The sequence below is a fragment of the Microtus oregoni genome, unplaced genomic scaffold, assembly GCF_018167655.1.
Source record: "Microtus oregoni isolate MIOR12 unplaced genomic scaffold, Mior012 000067F_ref0000223, whole genome shotgun sequence".
Classification (NCBI taxonomy): domain Eukaryota; kingdom Metazoa; phylum Chordata; class Mammalia; order Rodentia; family Cricetidae; genus Microtus; species Microtus oregoni.
The window spans coordinates 2,346,630-2,366,824 of NW_024543974.1; positions in this window are offsets into that span (position 1 = coordinate 2,346,630).

A 20,195-nucleotide genomic window follows, 5' to 3' on the forward strand; every position below is an offset into this window, starting at 1 on the left:
AACACTCAGGAGGCAGAGGCAAGTCTGTGGCTTCAAGGCCATCCTAGTCTACATAGTAAGTTCCAGGAAAACCAGGGCTATATAAAAAAATGCAGTCTCAAAAAACACCAAAAGTATTGTTATTATTGTTAAATTTAAACCAAAAGATTCAGAGTCATCAGGCAGGATATAAAGGAGGAAGACTAGAGAGTTAAATAGCTTCAAGGTGGGACATATCATCCCTGCTCTCTGCTCATTTAGGACGTCTGCAAATGGGCTTGATTGCCAGTGAGGATAGGAAAGGACTATGGCGTGCAATGCCAAGCCTTTGAGGATCGTGTTTCATCAGTGACTTCAACAAGAATAACCTCAAATGACAGCTTATTTTCTGTCATCTTCGTTTCTGACATTCTCCTCTGTGTTGGTATTCTTTCAGCATAGGGTTCAAAAGGGAAAATGAAGCTTAGGAAATGAAGTCTGCTTGCATGGTTGGCATCACTATTAGCCACTATTTCTCCAGTATAACCCAAACTCTGCAAACTAAATCTAGGATAGGAGAAGGGGAAGAACTATATAGAATCTAGACTGGACAGATGCATTATGGATCCAATGCCATCATGTTCCCCTGCTTGGGTTCCAGAATGTGAGGTTGCAAGTGTTGAGTACACTGGCTCTGTCCATCCTGACCTGCCACGTAACAGAGCCTCCTCCTTTTTCCCTTGTCCTAGACATTTCCTTGGGGAAAAAAGCCCCATTCCTCATGCCTGTTGCTGAGGAGGCACCATGCAGAGAGAAACATGGAGTGCACACATATACTGGAGCAACTACATGAATCCTCCCCGATGAAGTGATCCCTAAATGGGCATCTCTTTTTCAGGCTACAGCTCTGGGTTACAGCAGAGAGAGTGCAGCTGGAGACGGGTGGAAAACTGAAAATGTATTTCAAGGGTTGCGTTTCCAGGGTTTGGCTAATGATGTTTGAATGAAGGAAATGTTGTGGGTGATGGGAGCTGGAGAAAGGCAGATTAGAATCAGAGGAGAAGGATGCTGGTGTTTTTAATGGCCTGTTACAGAAGTCTGCAAATTGAAGTGTCTATGAGGCATGTGGATCTGTGAGGTCTGGCACCCAGTTCTGTGTCTGAGTTATTTTCTCATCTCGCTCTACACTGTATCTAGGTCATATTGGCCATTTCCTAGGTACTAGGTTTGCTCTGGTAAAGCCCAAACACATACCTCCAGCTCAAATCATTCCACCAGATGCCAGACCTGCAGATCTGTGTGCTTTGTGTACACTCCCAGTCAGTCAGTGTTTCCTGAAGCATTTCCCTTTGTTAGGATTATGGTAGTATGTAGGTAGTATGAGCACACATCTCCAAAAGCACATGGACAGAGACGGATGTCAATTCAGGTGTCTTCCTCTATTCCACTTCATCTTTTTTTAAGATTTATTTTCATTTTAAATTGTGTGTGTGTGTGTGTGTGTGTGTGTGTGTGTGTGTGTGTGTGTGTAGGCCATAAAAGGTAATCAAGTCCCCTGAAGCTGGACTTCCAGACAGTTGTTCATCGTCTGGCACAGTGTGGGAACTGCATAAGTATGTCCTGCAGGAACACGTGCGCTCTTAGCCACAGAGGCATCTCTCTAGCCCCTTCACCTTTCTTGTTGTTGTTTGATACAGGGTGTCTTACTGAACCTAGAGATCACTGATATGGTAAGACAAGTTGGCCTGTGAACTCCAGGGATCATCCTGTCACCTCCTCCCCAGCAATGGGACCAGAAGCCTGGCTTTTATGTAGGTATTAGGGCTCCATCCAAGTCAAGCTCCCTGCTTGACTGGTAGGACCTTTACCCAAGGAGTCATGTCTCCAACCCCTGTGCTTATCTCTAGTCACCTAAAAAACCAAGAGTCACAAAAGGAAACTGTTGCAGTAGACATACAAGTTTGATTTAGTTAGCAACAATGTGTCATTGTCACCATAACTGCTGTTGACTACAACTGTGCTGGCGTTTGCAGGAATTCAGGAGGTGGAACTTACTGAAGAGAAATTCATCCAAGAATTCATGAGAAAGGCATGATACTTCGATGGGATAAAATGAAGTTTGTTCCCCAAACCGCTTTTGAACAACTCTTCACTTCATTTGTCGGGATTGATCTTCTTGGGCAAAGCCGGTTTTGGTGCAGTATGTACATTCTTGATGGAAAAAGGCGCCCTAACTGGTGGGCCTGAAGAGAACAATCAGACAGGAATTTCCTTAGTCCTAGTAGAGAAATCATGATGAGCTAAGGAGAGGTCCTTTGACCAACTCTAAGCACAGAGTCTAATTAAATGTCTAGGCTGCTGATGGCAGTCTGTGTCTCCCATAATTTAATGTCTAGGCTGCTGATGGCAGTCCATGTCTCCCATAAGAGGCCCTCTAGCTGCACATAATGAGCAGACAGGAGGTGAGAGGCTGTTGATGGACTTACAACTTAGCACTCGCAAGTGAGACTGATTAGGGAGCATGGAGAGTCCCTATGACTCAGCCCTTTAGCATTCGGAGTTCCTCTGTACAGCCCCTCCAGCCCAGCAGTTCATGCTGCTTCCCTCTGTGATGAGAATGCATTCCAAAGCCTGTGTGAAGTGAAAGAGTCATCCTCCTCCCGGGAGTCACTGGTGATGCAGCAATGACTCACTGAGCTGAGGGAGCTCCATAGATCCCTGAACTAAGGAAGCTACCCAGCATCCTTTGGGAAAGAAACTCTTTGTTTCTTTTAGATCTTAAGAAGTGCAAAAGCATACCACTCCTGGGAATATACCCAAGAGATATCATACTACAAAAGCATTTGTTTAACTATGTTCATAGCAGCATTATTTGTAATAGCCAGAACCTGGAAACAACCTAGATGCCCCTCAATGGAACAATGTATAAAGAAAGTGTGGAATATATATGCATTAGAGTACTATTCAGCGGTAAAAAACAATGACATCTTGAATTTTGCATGCAAATGGATGGAAATAGAAAACACTATCCTGAGTGAGGTAACCCAGACCCCAAAAGATGAATATGGTATGTACTCACTCATTAGTGGATTCTAGCCATAAATAAAGGACATTGAGCCTATAATTCGTGGTCCTAGAGAAGCTAAATAAGAAGGTGTACCCCCCCCCAAAAATACATGTAGTTATCCTCCTGAATATTGGAAGTAGACAAGATTTCCAGGCAAAAATTGAGAGCTTGGGGGTGGGGTGGGGGTACGGGGAGATGGGGAGAGAGAAGTGAGAAGAGGAGGATGGGGAGAGCTTGGGGGAATGGGACAGTTGGGATGGAGGAGGAGTGGATATGGGAGCAGGGAAGTATATATCTTAATTAAGGGAGCCATTTGAGGGTTGGCAAGAGACTGGACTTTAGAGGGGTTCCCAGGTGTCCATGGAGATGTCCCCAGCTAGTTCCTTGAGCAGTTGAGGAGAGGGAGCCTGAAATGGCCCTCTCCTATAGCCATACTGATGAATATCTTGCATATCATCATAGAACCTTCATCTGGCGATGGATGGAGATAGAGACAGAGACCCACATTGTAGCAATGGTCTGAGCTCCCAAGGTCCAAATGAGGAACAGAAGGAGAGAGAACATGAGCAAGGAAGTCAGGACTGGGAGGGGTACACCCATCCACTGTGATGGTGGGGCTGATCTAATGGGAACTCACCAAGGCCAGCTGGACTGGAACTGATGGAGCATGTGATCAAACCGGACTCTCTGAATGTGGCTGACATGGAGGGCTGACTGAGAAGCCAAGGACAAAGGCACTGGGTTTTGACCCTACTGCATGTACTGGCTTTGTGTGAGCCTAGTCTGTTTGGATGCTCAACTTCCTAGACCTGGATGGAGGGGGGAAGACCTTGGACTTCCCACAGGGCAGGGAACCTTGACTGCTCTTTGGACTGAAGAGGGAGGAGGAGGGGGAATAGAGAAAGGGGGAGGGAAATGGGAGGAGGGGAGAAGGTGAAATTCTGTAGTAATAATAATAATAAAGTTTAATACAAAAAAAGAAGTGCAAAAGCCTTAGCCAAAGCTACAAAAAGGACAGGAAGAGGCATCTATTTTTCTAAGGAACAAGGCACATATGAGAAGCCTCCCAAGTCGTTGTTCTGGTAGCCTAGCGAGAAGTATTATTAACTAGAATCCTCAGTGGCAATTTTGCATCTTTCCATATATTTTCTTTCCTCACCCCCTTTCTTTCGTGCCCATGAAGCTTGAAGGCAATCTATGGTGGCTTGGATAAGAATGGCCCCAAACACCTACTCAGCAGCGAGGTCCAAGAAGGCAACCATGTAGTAGGGAGCTGCAAGCCGGTTCCCACCGCCCAGCTCCCAGCCACGGGCTAGCTTAGCCCCAGGATGCCACTCTGTATTAGGAGCAGCGGGGCTGCTTCCCCGCCGCTCAGCTCCCGCTTTATACCCGGAAATAACAACACTCAAATTGTATTCTTTTAAACACTGCTTGGCCCATTAGCTCTAGCCTCTTATTGGCTAATTCTCACATCTTGATTAACCCATTTCTAATTATCTGTGTAGCACCACGAGGTGTTGGCTTACCAGGAAGAATCTTAACCTGTGTTCATCTTGGAGAGGAGAGCTATAGCATCTGCCTGAATCTGCTTCTTTCTCCCAGCATTCTGTTCTGTCTACTCCACCTAATTTTCTGTCCTATCAGGCCAAGCAGTTTCTTTATTAATTAACCAATGAAAGCAACAGATAGACAGATGACCCTCCTCCATCACAACTGAAACTCCTGGTGCCAAGAAGGCAACTGAAATCCATTCAAAATGTAAGTAAAAGTGACATGCTGAGGCAGGAGGATTACCATGCACTTGAGGCTAGCCTGAGTTACATGGTGAATTCTAGGCTACATAGCAATACCTTGTCTTAGAAAAAGGTAGATGACAGAGGTATAAGATGGAGGTGACTCTGGGGGTTGGGGATTTAGCTAGGTGGTAGAATGCTTGCCTAGCACGTGAAAGCAAGGCCCTGGGTTGGGTCCTCAGCTCCAGAAAGAGAACAAAAAAAAAAGACAGAGGTTACTCAGTTATAAAGTGAGACCCTAACGTGCATTAATTTCCATATATACTAAGCTTTCTTTTATATAATCAAGTGTAGAACCAAATTTGTTGTTTTTATGTTCCATGCAATGTTCTTTCCTAAGGGTCTTTCAACCAGTCTGACACCCCCTTTTCCTTTTTACCATTTGTGCTAAAATATGCATACCATAAAAATCGACCATGCTAACCATGGTTGCTTTTTTCTGTGCTGGTTAAGAAGTTAACAGCACTGGCTGCTCTTTTGATTTCCAGTACCCACATGATGGCTAACAAGCATCGGTAACTCTAGTTCTATAGTATCTGCTACCCCCTTCTGGCCCCCTCAGGTACTTCACACGTGAAGCGCACAGAGGTACACGTCTAAACACCTTCGTCCTAAAATAAAAATAAATAAATCTGGTTAGCAAGGTGGCGCACACCTTTAATCCCAGTACTCAGGAGGCGTGGTTAGGAAAATCTCTGTGAGTTCAAAGCCATCTTTTTCTATGCAGTAAGTTTCAGGACTGCTGAGGCTAAGTAGAGGAGTTATCTCAAAAAACAAACAAGCAAGTAAATCTAAAAACAAACAAATAAAAACCTAGGCAGGCTGAGGAGGAGTTCTTAGCTTAGGGAACCTCCTGATAGTGCACATTTGCATCAGTGCAGGGCACAGGCCCAAGCATTCAGGAAAAGGCCTTCTGCCAGAAGCCTTATCTAGCCAGTCTAACGCAACACATTTTCCAAGTGCTGCTCTAGAAAACAGTTTCAGTCTTGTGGTGCTCAGTGCCATAAGGCAGCCAATATGGTGTGCGCACTTGACAGAAGGTGGGGGAAAGAGAGCAGCTATTATGGGGTAGATGCCTACAGTCTCATGCCAACCCCATCATGGTGGCCACTGTTATTAAGCCCAACTGAGCAGATGAGAAAACAAGGTCCAGATACTCTAAAATGCCTTCTGTGGCTTTAGGACTATGACGGTGCAGAAGTAAGATTTGGAGGCAGTTGTGTTTAACTCCAAAGACTATGTCTTCTCTACCTCACACCTGCCTGTAGACCTGGTAATGTCTTAGTCACTTCCAGCTTGACAGATGATAATTTACAGTTCACTGACCCTCCCACTGTCTGACATAATGCTAGTGCACATAGTAGGTATTTTCTAAGATGCTTCATTAAAAAATAATCCATCTATTTCATGGAGGACATGCAACGGTGTGCTCATGTAGGCCAGAGGACAACTCTCAGCAGTCTGTTTTCTCCTCCCACCGTGTGGGTCCCGGGGATTGAACACAGATCTTGAGGCACTGATATCCATCTGCTGAGCCAGCTTTCTGAGCTCTCAAGTGCTGTTTGACTGACCTTGCTATTTCTAGCTCCTTCCTTGGATCTGATGTAGCAGTATTGTCGCCTGGTAGCACATGGCACTCTTGAAAAGTCCAAGCAGACCAGCGGGCTTCCGGTTAATGTGCAGCAACTGACGCAGCTTAGCTCAGGCAACGCTGTCATTTTCTCCCTCTTTTTCATATCTCCCCAATGCAAAAGTTTAAAACTAATAGGTGAAAGTTCCATTTAAAAGGTTCAAAATCAGTACACATAATTACATGTGCCCAGGCAATTTTAGCCCATTTAGACTTATGGATCTATAATTGCTTTTTCAGTTACTATTATATCCTATTTTCTGGTCCATTTTGTATAAAGTTTTAAATGATTTCTGTTTAACTTACAATCTGTTGTTGTATTAAGGGCTTTTAGCCTTCCTTTAACAGTAGAGCATACAGGTACAGCCCTGTGTTCTGCTAGTCCTGGAAATAATTTATTGATTTAAAAATACCACAGTGGCAGAAATGAACTGACAAGCCTTAAATCAAAACCTCTCTAGAATCACACCGTGGATGATTAGAGCACTTAACCTCAAAAGAAAGACTTCAGCTCCATGAGAAATGAGAAACAAAATGGTGGCTTGTTTTCAAGATTATTACTATTAAGAAGATCTTAGCTCATAATTATTTCAGCATTCTTCACTGACTCCCAGACAAACTGATGTTGAGAGCTTGTATCCCACAGCCTAAAAAGCAAGGCTCAGCAGGATACAGAATGAAGTCATAGGACAGGCCTCCTGGAGGGACACAGCAGAGTATCGCCTCCACTAGTCAGCCCCTCAACCTACAAAACGTGAATCTCAAACCTGGAAAGGTTCTAACATTGCTACTAGGTTTCTGTCGTGGGGTTTAAGAGTATTAGGATGAAGTCAAGTTGTCCTCAAAGTTTATGTTCATAGCTTTTTTTTTATTATTATAGTTTTCACTTTTATGTAACCATATGGAACTATAAGATTCAAAACAATACCAAACAAGCTAGCAAATGTTATAGCACATCAAACTCTGATAGGACCATGGCTCCTTCTAGCTATGTAAGAATTCTTATTCATCTGCGGACATTGGGTTGTCCTTCATCTTTGAGTGACTATGAAGAGAACAGCTGACTGCCCCTTATCAAAGCACATGTAATTTAGAGGCAAACGTCGCACTTGCAGGCGAACGACTGTCTTTCTCTGGTTTATACTGGACATGCTTTCCTTCTTTTTCAAGGCCAAGTGCTTCCTTTCTTAATATTTTTCATTCAAGAGAAAGGAAGAAGCTGAAAGAACAATCAGGAGCTGCTGGAGTGATTTGAACGACAGGTGATGATAACTGCACCTGGGATGGCAGCGTGAGCTCGGTCTATTTAGAAGAAAATTCGACGAGTTGGCTAATGAGTCACATCCAGATTTAGGGTGTGTGAAAGGTCTGCCTAGCTAAATGCCAACGTTTGGGCCTAAAAACCACTATTTTCTGAGATGTGCCTTCAGGCAGCACGGGTTCAGTGGAGAAACTCGAGCAATGACTTCATTTGACATGCCTGTTACATGGCCAACTAGCTACTCCAATTTCCTTGTTGGTGCTACAAGCCCAAGGCCCATAACAAGAAGGCTTAGATAGACATGTGCTTCTAGGAGTAGCGCATGGATGGTTGTAACTCTTGGATATTTTTTGATTATGGGAATGGGGGTAGGTATGTACATGTGAGTACAGGTGCCTGTGGAGGCCAGAAGAGGGTGTCACATTTGCTGGAGCTGGAGTTACAGGTGTTACTGGAGCCACTTGCTGTGGGTACAGAGAACTAAAATCAGGTTCTCTGCAAGAGCAGTGTGAGCTCTTAAACGTTGAGGCATCTTCTTGTACCTTGTTTGTGTTCTGAGACAATCTTACATAGCCGTCTTTGAACTTGTATCTGATTCCTGAGTGCTGGTATTATAGGTGTGTGGTACCACACTCAGCTTAGAGATAGTTTTTGAAGCCAGGAGTTTGATATCCAAGTTAATCAATGTAGGGAGAAAAGCAGGGCTGGCTGAGGAATGAGCCTCTTTCCTCTACCCAAAAGATTAGATAAGGAAGAACAGTACAGGCCTCCCACAAACTTTCAGCATCTCCAGGTTTACCATCCTTGCCCTGTAGCCTGGTAGCTACTTTTAGCTTTTGCCCTCAAAGCAGCATGCCTTTCCCTTCCTTTATACACTTTTAGAGCAAGATCAGCTTACTCATTGCTGCCTCTGCCTTGTCAGTCTTCCCTGGAACTACGCAAAGCCTTATCTTATCCATCTCCAGACACTGTCGTAACTTAGAGACCTGGTCAACAAACACACATGCAGGTAGGATTTGCTGAACTCAAAGGATTGACACTGTGTGTCTACAGTGAGCTCGTGGGTGTGTATGTATTGGGTTCCATTACAGCTCTGTGGGCATTCTGGTGACACTACAGCATCTTTACATCGTGTGTGACTGGGTCAGATGTGCTCCTGATGCTGACCCTCGCACTCTTCTTTGGAATGACTCCAAAACTGATGGGATACTATTGCATAATACTTGTTCAGTTTTTTGGTGAGAAGATTGAATCGATGGTATGATTTCACCTGTGGTTTGGTTTCAAGACAGTGTATGGTCCCACATGTAACCTGGGGCTTACTGTAATAGTTTTCACTGATGTCTCAGATTTCATTAATTAAAGTAAATTATGGCAGGCCAATCACTTGAGTTGAAGCAGAGATTAACTGAATTCAATTAATAATGTCTCAGAAATATACTAAAACTAGCACACTATTCATTATAAAGTTGGCTCTTTTATGATCTTCCATACAAAAAGATCAGATTATGCTTACTATACAGGCTATGAAATATTATTGCTGGCTCTGCCAATGTTTTCAAATTCCAAACTGTAGTGAGCAATTTAATCAAGATGACAAAAGTTTAGGGACAAAAACATATGGCAAAGTTATATTATAAATGTATTTCCTTGTAGGAAAAAATTTGGACATTTTAGTTGGGTCTTAAATTACATTTATCTCACAAAAATGGAAAACATTATTAATGGGGAAAGAATTTCAAGCTTCATTTCTGGAATAAATATCACTAAATTAATCAAGACAAAAAGCCACAGATTGTTTGTTCATAAACTAGACACAACTCTGAGTAGACCCACATTCAGGTCAGAGCAGGGACATTGCAAAACTGGAACTACTCCCCATGTTATATTTTGTTAGGGAAAGAGGTTATGTTGAGAAGGAGGGGAGGCCTCTTCTGGCCTCTTCACTCCCATCAGTTTGTTCCCCTGATCCTTTCCTCCCTACTTAAGCCTTCCTTATACTTAGCAAATCAAACCATCCTTCTGCCAGCCCCAGAACCATGTGGCCACTTTGTGGTCAATAAGTTTTAAGAAGTATTCTCCTAAAGGCTTGAACATTTGTCTTGGAACTACCACTTCTCTCTGGGCTCTTCTGTTCACCGAAAGAAAGCAGTCAGAAAACTACCCTTTGGGTCCAGAAAATAGATAGTTCAGGTATTATAGTCCATTTCAAAATGTAAGAAAGAATGAATGAATGATCAACCCTTTCCTTGGCCATGCATGGATCATGTTCTTTTATATACACTAATGGAAATTAAAGATTTTCTCTTTTATCCTTCTACTGAAAAATTGTTGGAAATACTTTAAACACACAAAAAAATATAAACAGTAAATCAGTCGGCACCTGAGTCCTCAATACTAGCTGCCAAAGGCACACTATTGTACTAAACTTGACCTGTATAGCCCCGGAACCATAGACATTTAGTCATGGAGATAGAGGTGGGGGAATAGCCTCACAAAGCCCAGCCTTCCCTGAGATTCTATGAACAGTTAACAAACAGTTGCTGAAGGGGGAGAGATTTTCCTCAATGGTGCAGCCACTGATAAGGTGCCCATATTTATGTAAATAAGCCCTTATTCAAACTCTAAACAGCCCTAATGAAACTCAATGTGTAACCATAAAAGAAAGTTGGGAGGGGGACTAGCTGGGAAGAGGAATGGGTTGGCAGGAATGAGAGTTGGAATGGGGACTTAAAGGCAGTGAGCATCATCAAAATACATTGTAGGCACATATAAAAATCCTCATTATATACAGTCAATATATACGAATGAAACTAACTCTTTTTAAGGTTTTTTTCAAAAATTGTGTTTGATAGCTAGTCTCCTTCACACTCTGAATTCTTCCAGGCATTCATGTAACTCTAAACAATATAGTCTATTATTTTATGTGTTTTGAATTTACATGAAAGACACCCACCTACATTACCCATTACTATATGAAGCCCTTCACCCTAAAGAAATTGACTTTAGTGTGCCATACACAGAACTGATATCAGAGTATCCCATCCCACTTACCATCTTCAGTATGGGAGCCTCTGCGTTCCTGTACCTTGCCTTTCATGCTTCTCTGCTTCCCAAGCATAAGGGACCTAAACTTTACTCACTACATATTTGATATATTAATATCCATATAGAAATATAAAGTTTTATCTCCACAGCATCAGCTGTCATGATAATGAGCTCAAGAATTATGCAGTCTGAGGTGACTCTGACAGAATCCAATTGCATAGACTTCACCCCATGGAGATTTGAAACCAGTAAGTGTTGCTATTTATAGTCTCTGAAGCTTTGCTTTCACTAGATGAGTCAATGGATTATTGCATTGCCCTAAGTGCTCATTCAAACTATTCTGAAACATGGTTATTTACCTTTAGTTAGGCAGCCTTCATCTAAAACTAATGAAACTTTTAGAGGGGAGAAAGTTAATAGTGCTATAAATCAGTGGTTCTCAACCTGTGGGTCATGACCCCTTTAGCAAACCTCTATCTCCAAAACATATTTACATTACGACTCATAATAGGAGCAAAATTACAGTTATAAAATAGCAAAAAAAATAATTTTATGGTTTGGGGTCACCACAACATGAGAAACTGCATTAAAAGTTCACAGCACTAGGAAGGTTAAGAATCACTACTACAAATTTCTAAAAGGGGAAGCAGAAGCAGCCTCAAGGTTGTGGTGGGATCCAGGAATCAACATAACCTGAGTAATTAATTGACTCATTAGTTACCAGAAGTAGCTATTTCAGTAGTCACACAAAAATGTTTCTAGTCTTTTTCAAAATTAGTTACATAATAACATAATGTGGTATTATTGTCCATAAAACGGATTAAATAAGTTTTAAATCATAATATCCACATAGATGTTCATAAAGTTAAGCCATGAAATTTCTCCTGTCTATTTTGGAAAAATTCCTACAGGCTCCACATAAATGTTAAAAACCTCTTGTTTACTGAGGATTAGGGGACAGACAATAAAGAGTTGTTTTCGAAGTATCTTCAAATGTCCCCTTTTACGCCAAGGGCTTATCTGTCAGGATCCTTTGCACATTTTTTTTAACAGATGAGGTTAACATTCTCCTGAATTCATCCCATCATCTCTAGACATTCTGGTGTAAAAGGCTAACCTAGCAAGAGAACTGATTTGGGAACTGGAGTGAGTTATTGTCTTGGCATTTTCATGAGCTGGTATGAGACCACCAACAAGCTGTTCCTCCCTTCTCCCCTCTGGCCTTAACACCTGTACAATGAAGATTGATACCAGATGATCTTGAGTTTGTCACTTCCAGATCTGTGTTTTCATCATGTTTTCAAGAACACATAATATTATGGTTTAAAGCTTATTGAACATAAATTTCCACAAAGTTGTATTTATGTCATAGAAAGAGTATAAGCATTGTGGTCTGGTACCTTCTAGAATGTGACAGGATGAATAAATACAGCTTAAATTAAACACAAGTGATGATTATTTTTCTTATTAAATGTTGCCTTGATATATAATTTAATAGGAGCAGGCCAGGTTGAAATAATAACCGCATAATTGATAGGCCTTATTTTTAAGACCGAAACTCCAAGGTTTCTCTTCTTAGTGATGTGCTTATTTAGTAATTGAAAAAAACAATGATTTCAACATCCCCATCACTTTAAGTACCCACTTACAGAAATGGAGACCTAATTTTAATATATGCATATATGAGACTCCAGATTCATAAACAAAATGGAGAACTATTTTACATTGTAAAAAAGCCCCCTAAGCCTCTTTGAATTACAGAGGCAATGATGACTAGCAACTGATTCAGTGGAAAATTACCTTGTGCATTCAATGCCTGAAATACTGCTCAAAATGAGAGCAAATCAACAAAATAACAGGCTAGACTGAATCCACAGCACATATTATAGAAGAGGCACTTAATGAGCTGGGCAAAGAATGCTGCTTGCTCACCAGGTAGGGTGAATAAAAAGACCCTTTTGCCGATGTTCTTTGTGACAGTGCTTTGCTAATTTTCTGAAAAAGAATCTGTTTTTGTGGTGAGTCACTGCCCTTTTACTGGCATTATTTTAATGATAGAAGATAGAAGAAAAGGTCACAATTTAAATCAATGCCATCTTTGCATGACAGACTGGGTGAGTCATCAAATGAAATTAACAGGGAAGCGTGGGTCCATTTTTGCTGTCTATACTCTTTCCCCTGATACTCTCTGCAAACACAATTCAATGAGGTATTTGAAGAGATCTGGTTGCTAGGTACCGGCCTCTCTCAGAGCTCTTCATTTCAACCTGGACACGAAATATGGAAAATTTTCAAGATAAATGTATCACGAGGCATCCAAAGGTTTAGATGCCTGAATGTTGGCATAACCACTCTAACTCCACTAGCTAATGCAGAATACAAAAGCAAAAACAACCAAAGTCACAAAAACTTCTCAAATCTTCTTTGCCATCCCTTTTACTTTGCAGAATACACTGAAATTCTGAAAGGAAAGTGAATTCTTTAGACAAGTTAAAGGAAAAGTGGTACCAATACCAAATTCACCTTCTTGATTCAAACATTTCATTTTACTTTGAGAGTTCACAAAATATTTTATTTGCTTTTAAAAATGAGAAGTGATAGGCAAAGCAAACAAGGTGAAATTTCACATTTTTGAAAATGTGACAACTTTGTCAGGATTATGAAATGATTACGGGTAGGAAAACAGCTCAGTCTGTAAAGTTGCTGTCAAGCATGAGAGGCTGAGCCCTCCCTCCAGCACAGTCGTAAGAAGATGTGTAATGACACCTGTCTAGCAGCTAGCACCGGGGACATCGGGGAAGGACAGGAAGATCCCTAGGGCTTGCTGGACAGCCAGACTAGTGTGACCAGCATGCCCCAGGATCAGTGAGAGACCATTGTTGGGATTAATGAGTCCTGGCCTTCAGCTGTTCTTCCCTGTCTAGAACCTTCTAATTGAAGTTACTAGAAGCTGTGCCTAGCTTAGAGGATCAGAGGATGGGATTTTCATCTGTTGGTCATTGACTGCAGTGTATTTAAGCCTACATGGTGCTAATAAAGAGGGGCTTTTGGCATCAGTGTTTAAAGGTCTGTGTGTCGGTCTGTCTCTACGTGAGTATTCTCAACCTCCAGCCCTTTTCCCGAAGTTCGCGAACTAGGGTCTAGCACATAGAATCTCTCAAAAATGGTTCGCAAAGAATACTACCCAAAGCCCATCCCTGGTTTCCACACTCATGCACATGTATGCATGCCCACATACATATGTGTACCCACACACAGATACTAATTGCATTAAAGTAAAAACAGCAGATACAAATGTGCATTAAAATAAGATGTACAGGTAGAAATAAGTATATGGAAATATGTTCCACTCCATGGTTTATCACGGAATAGTAAATGAAAGCAACCATGATATACTAGTACATACCTTTTAGTATAATTCCCATTTTGATCCCTAGAACTCACATGGTTCTTTAAGTTGTATTCTGACCTTCACATGAGCACTGTTGTGTGATGGGGAATATTATTTTAAGGTGTGTTACTTTTGTTTATGTTGCATGTGTTAACTCTGTGTTACTGTGCCTGTTTAGAACACCTGTCAGTTTAATAAAGAGCTGCATGAACAATACCAAGGCAGGAGAGAGAAATAGGTGGGGCTGACAAAAAATATAAGGAGAAATCTGGGAGGAAGGGATCTGGGAACAAGAGAGGAAGGAGGAGGACTTCAGGAAACAGCCACCCAGTTACACAGCCAGTCACAAAGAAGGAAAGAAATGATATACAGGAATGGAGAAAGATAAAAGCCCCAAGGCCAAAGATAGACAGGATAACTTAAGTTAAGGAAAGCTGGCAAGAAACAAGCTAAGGGTGGGCATTTATAACTAAAAATAAGCATTGGTGTGATTTATTTGGGAGCCAAGTGGTGGTCCCCCCAAAGAGCCTAAAGAGCCAAAAGAGTAAAACATCAAACAACAGTGGTGTACAATATCACAAGTGCATGCATGCACATAATAATAACTTATAACAAATACGTAAATTTTACAAGCTTAAATCTATTCCATGGACTGTGGTCATGTTATAAGATATCATCATAAAGTTACACAAAGGCTATGACCAGGAGGAAAACTGTTTTAGTACTAATAAGGAAAACAAATGATATAAACAATTAATCATTGTGATGGTTTATCTTCATTGTCAACTTGACTAGATCTTCTGACCTCCTGAGATACAACTTTGTCTATGTCTGTGAGGGCCTATTCCACAAGGCGTCTGTGAGGAGGACCTACCAGATGTGGGCTGGGTACACAGCCAACAGGTGAACATGAGCAAAAGGGGGTGTTGAGCACCAGCACTTGTGCCTCTCTACTTTCGGCCTGTGGGCATACTGTAACCAGCTGTGATGCTCCTGCTGCCATTCTTCTCCTCCCCTCCCAAGTCAGAGCTATGAAGAACAGTGCGTTCAGAAGACATCGACTACAAAGAATGAGCAGTAAGCCACAGCCACGTGACCATACACAGATTAATAGAAATGGCTTAAATTAATATGTAAGAGTTAGCCAATAAGAAGCTAGAGCCAATGAACCAAGCGGTGATTTAATTAATAGTTTCTGTGTGATTATTTCCAGTCTAGGCTAGCCAGGTGGCCGGGAACCAACAAGGGACTCCTACAACAGATGGGATCCCACCTTTTACAGTCTACCCATATTTACAGTCTACCTGTTTTTCCTGGCTTGGAGCTTTCTTTATCTGTTGGTTATAAATCAATGCCAAGTGCTTCTCATATTCATTTCAGTGTAGTGTGACAGGCATCCTCACAGGATGAGATGACAGAAATTTCCATGGAGGAGTGACCATTTGAGGACAGGACAAACAACAAACATCCGCAAGGCAAAAAGAGAGGCTCCAGGGAGAATCAACCCGCCCCACACTTTGATCTCATAGTTCTGACCTCTAGCATTGTAAGGAAATATGGTTGTATGCACCTCCCCCTCCCCCGTCTCACGTATCTCAGGCTATCTTTAAACTTGCCATGTAACTCAGGATGAATTTGAACTTCTGGTCCTCCTGACTCTACTTCCTGAGCACCAGGATCATAGAGTGTGCCGCGAAGCCCCCCGCTTTGCAGTTGTTGACCACACTGAGTGGTGCTTTGTGGCAGCAGCCCCAGAAGCCCAAATACATATGGAATGGAGTTACTGTCCCATCCCATTTATAGCTTCTACCAGTGATCAGAGTGGAAAAGAGAGTGGGAATATTGGGCCATATTAGAACCCTGTCATCTACAGGTGGCAGTTCCATCAAACCCCTTGGCCAACTCATTTAAAACTACTGGTTTACCTTTTTTGGCTTATTTCATTTGTTGAACTTTCTATTTCCTCCCTATTTACTAATTTACTCAATTTTTAATTTTAATTGGTCCAAGGGGACTAGGAGAAGGGTGGAGGAAGAGGTCTGTGTTTCTAACTAGAAGTTACAGAAACTGCCTTGGCCTGTTGATAGGGCAGAGTAGAATTAGGCAGGGAAAACTATATGAATGCTGGGAGAAAGAAGGCGGAGGAGAAACCATGGAGCTGCCAGAGGGGAAAGATGTGAGCTGCCAGCTGGAACCTTGTCAATAGGCCACAAGTCTCGTGGTAAAATATGAAATACTGGAAATTAGTTAATACTAGATGTAAGGGCTAGCTAACAATACACTTAAGTGATTGGCCAAGCAGTGATTTAATTCATACAGTTCTGTGTGGTTATTTCAGGTCTGAGCTGCCGGATGGTCAGGAAACAAACTAGCAGCCTCCTACAACACATTAGGCAATAAACAACCTATACTTGACAAAGTGTACAAAAGGATGTATGTACATTGTATGCAAATACTCCGCCATTTTACATAAGGGGCTTGAGATGTGCAAAGATACACAGGTGCAGTGGTGATAGAAATAGGAAGGGATATGAAAATGGGGATGCTGTAGGGCTTCAGAGCTAAGTATACAACAATCCCAGGAACACAGACCCACAGGTATGGAGAGAAGGAACTTGGTGACCCTGCTCCAACCATTTGGTCCTCTTCCTGAACCACAACTGGCAAAATTTGGTACAAAGAGATCATACTGAGATCTTCCTGTTTCCTAGGACAGAGAGTCAGCACACAGATCAACACAAATACTGTAAAGCAGCCACATTTTAAACAAATGTCTTCAAGTCCAATCCATTTAGAGACAGAACTATAAATCTCTTCTAGCAAGTCCCCATCAGGAGGCACAGAGGGCCCACTAACTTGTCCTTGATTTCCAGGCTGCACTCTCAGAGGGATGGAGTTAAAGGTCCGGGTTACATTTGCACAAATGGTAGTTTTTAATTACATTCCACAGTCTGGTTCCAGTCACCATAGAAGCAACACATTTTGTTTCTATAGTGCTATTACCTGTGTCCTAAGCTTCCTGGACATCTCATTATCTGTATTTTTGGAACTAAGACCTTTCAAATGATAGTTGGAATGGGGTGGTATTTATTACTAAGGATTAGTTGGAGTCCCCAGAAGCACCAAAAGGAGCTGGAGCCAATGCAATAAACAAGATACAGGAAATTAGCCACGGGTGTGTATTGTAAAGCTAAAGGTTCCCAGGAATTCTCTTAATTAGTCTCAAATACTTTTCAACCTTATTCCTTTACTGGAATTTGAAATCCATTTATTCCCCAAAATTTACAATTTGTGTTTTGGAACAGGATCTCATGTAGCAAAGGATGGCTTCACACTTCCTATGTATCTCAGGATGAGCTTGAACATCTGGTCCTCCACCTCCCAAGTGTGTACTTCCACATCTGGCTGAGGCAAGCTTTCTTTAACCTATCTCCACATCAATTCTAACTGATTCCCCCTAGTTAGAATATAACCAATCCGTCCACTTCAGTACCCCACCCAACCCAATTATCTCCATTCTTTTTTTTTTTTTTTGCCTACAGGATATTTTCTTGAAATATCTCCATTCTTTCATGTGAGATAATAAACCTTATCCTTGACAGTTCTATTCTTATACGGTATGGTACACACAGAAGCAAACACACATTTAAAAACTGAACTCTGCACATATTCTACATTATGAACAGAAACAAGCACACAAACACATTTTAAAACCAGAGGTTAATAAAAACAATATCCACTGAATGAGGACACAGCACAGTAATATTACAGATACCATTTTTAATGACAACAGGTGGCAAATAAAAACAAATTACAGGCTACAGTATACTGAATACAAAACCCATTCAAGTAAAAGACTAGAAAAGCATCACTTAACAAGTCAGTCTGATGCAAGTGGCTAAGAAATGCAGGCCCCATTGTGATGACACTAACTTTACAGACAGCGCATTGTCACCCCCACCCCACCCCATCCCCAGTCAGTGGCCATAGCATGGCCAGTGACACTGGTGACTGAAAATTCTAACACTCAGCATTGACATCAAGAGACATATCTGTAACATGTTCACTATGCAAAACTCAGACAAGAATATGTGAACGTTCTTTGCAAACTGTAAGGTGCTGTGCAGATGTTGTTAGCTATTGCTATTATTCCTGTTCAGTGAGACTTCACCAAACGTGGAAGGAAGACTAGATTGTATAACTGACAATATGACTTACAGAACATCTTAAAAAGAACACATACTTCAAGCACACATAGCAATTAACACAGATATAAGTGTGGCCGGCAGCGATATGGAAAGATTCCGGACTTTCATACAGAATAAAGGGTTATGCTATTCACAGGGTTTTGATGGGGAGGTTGCCAACATCTCTGAGAGTAACTCATGTTTTAAGGTAACTCCATCCCCCTGAAAAAAAAGTTCTGTCAAGCTATTAGAGTGCACTCCAGCACAACCCTGGTGAAAATAAATTTAACAGCTAGTAGAATCTGAATGGTTGTATATTTTACTAGTGAATGACAGAAGACTTGAGAGTAAAGAAACCTGCCATTGACCTAAGTGACAAATACTGTACCATCATTGAACCAATTATCAAATAGGCCTAACAAGTCTACAAATTTACTAAATATGAAACTGTCTGGAGCTATAGTAGTTACATGTAAATCAAGATTTCAATCCTTTCTTTCATATACCTTCAGTTTTAGCTTTCCTTAAGTGCACCTTGCTTGTCTAAATACTTTTACTGACTAGTATGACTTTCCTGTATACATAAGATATACGTGAAAATAAAGACAAGCCCATTGTCTGTTTCTTTTGATAAAATGAAACTGGTCCTTTGTTTTTGTAGAATTTTGTTATTGTTGATTCAGGGTGGCCTTGAACTCCTGATCCTCCTGCAACTGCTTCCCAAATACTGAAAATATAGGCGTGCTCCTGCCTCCACAGCTGGCTCAGTATGAGTTTTCTGATGTAAACTTTCAAGTTATTATAATTACTGTTAGATTCCCATGAAACACCCAGTTCTGTTGAATAGCAGGTTTAAAATTCTTTACTATCATCACAAACCAGAATGCTACTGTAGCACGTGAAACAGCAGCCATTTGAAGAGTGAATGATATGAATCGCATCCTACAGCAGACCTTCCATTGTTTCAGTACTGCGGGAAAAGATTATTGGAGGCAAATCAGAAGGTGAGGAAGGTGGTGTTACAGTAAAGGTGGTAAAATCAGTAGCTTGCACTGACACTTCAAGTTATACTCCCTAATTGAGATTATACAACCAGGTTTTGAACATTAGTGAACATATTCCTGCCGGAAAACACTTAACAATTAACTATAACTATATGTACTTTGTGCAAGAGGAAACTAGTTAGATATCTTTTAAAAATGTCAAATACCACATTCATTGACATAGCTAACAGCAGCAAATTCAAGAATGAGCAGTCAAAAATCCTAGGAAAGAATGAACAGCTTTGAAAATAAATCTATTCTATAATAATTCTAAGTATCAATGTGAATATTTGATTTTAATGTTCCAACACATTGTACTTTATTCCCAAGGGAAAATTACATGTGTTTACATGTACCCCCGGTTAAAATACTTTAAAAGACCCGTACCATTATTTAGTTAGCAATGTTTGAAATCAAACAAAATAACCCGACAGTGTATTTTACAAACAGTACAAGAAAAAAAAAACCCTTAGCATTATATAAAAAGAAACTGAGTGGACAATTCTAAATCCAATAGGCCACCTAATAAGGGAACCACCTAGAAATCTAGCACATAATGTCTGAGACTCAACTATCATAATACTAAAAATTGCAGTCTTTACAAAATAAAGACCCTTATATTTAAAATACTCACTTTTAAATACAAACTACATACAACAGTTAAATTTAAGAATTAAGAACAATCCTTTAATAATTACATTAATCTTGCCTTTGCGATAATGTAACACAAACACATTATCTATATGTCTAATCACCTCTATTTCTCTAGTCTAGTCACAGCATAAAAATAACAGCAGACAAACAAATCAACAATGGC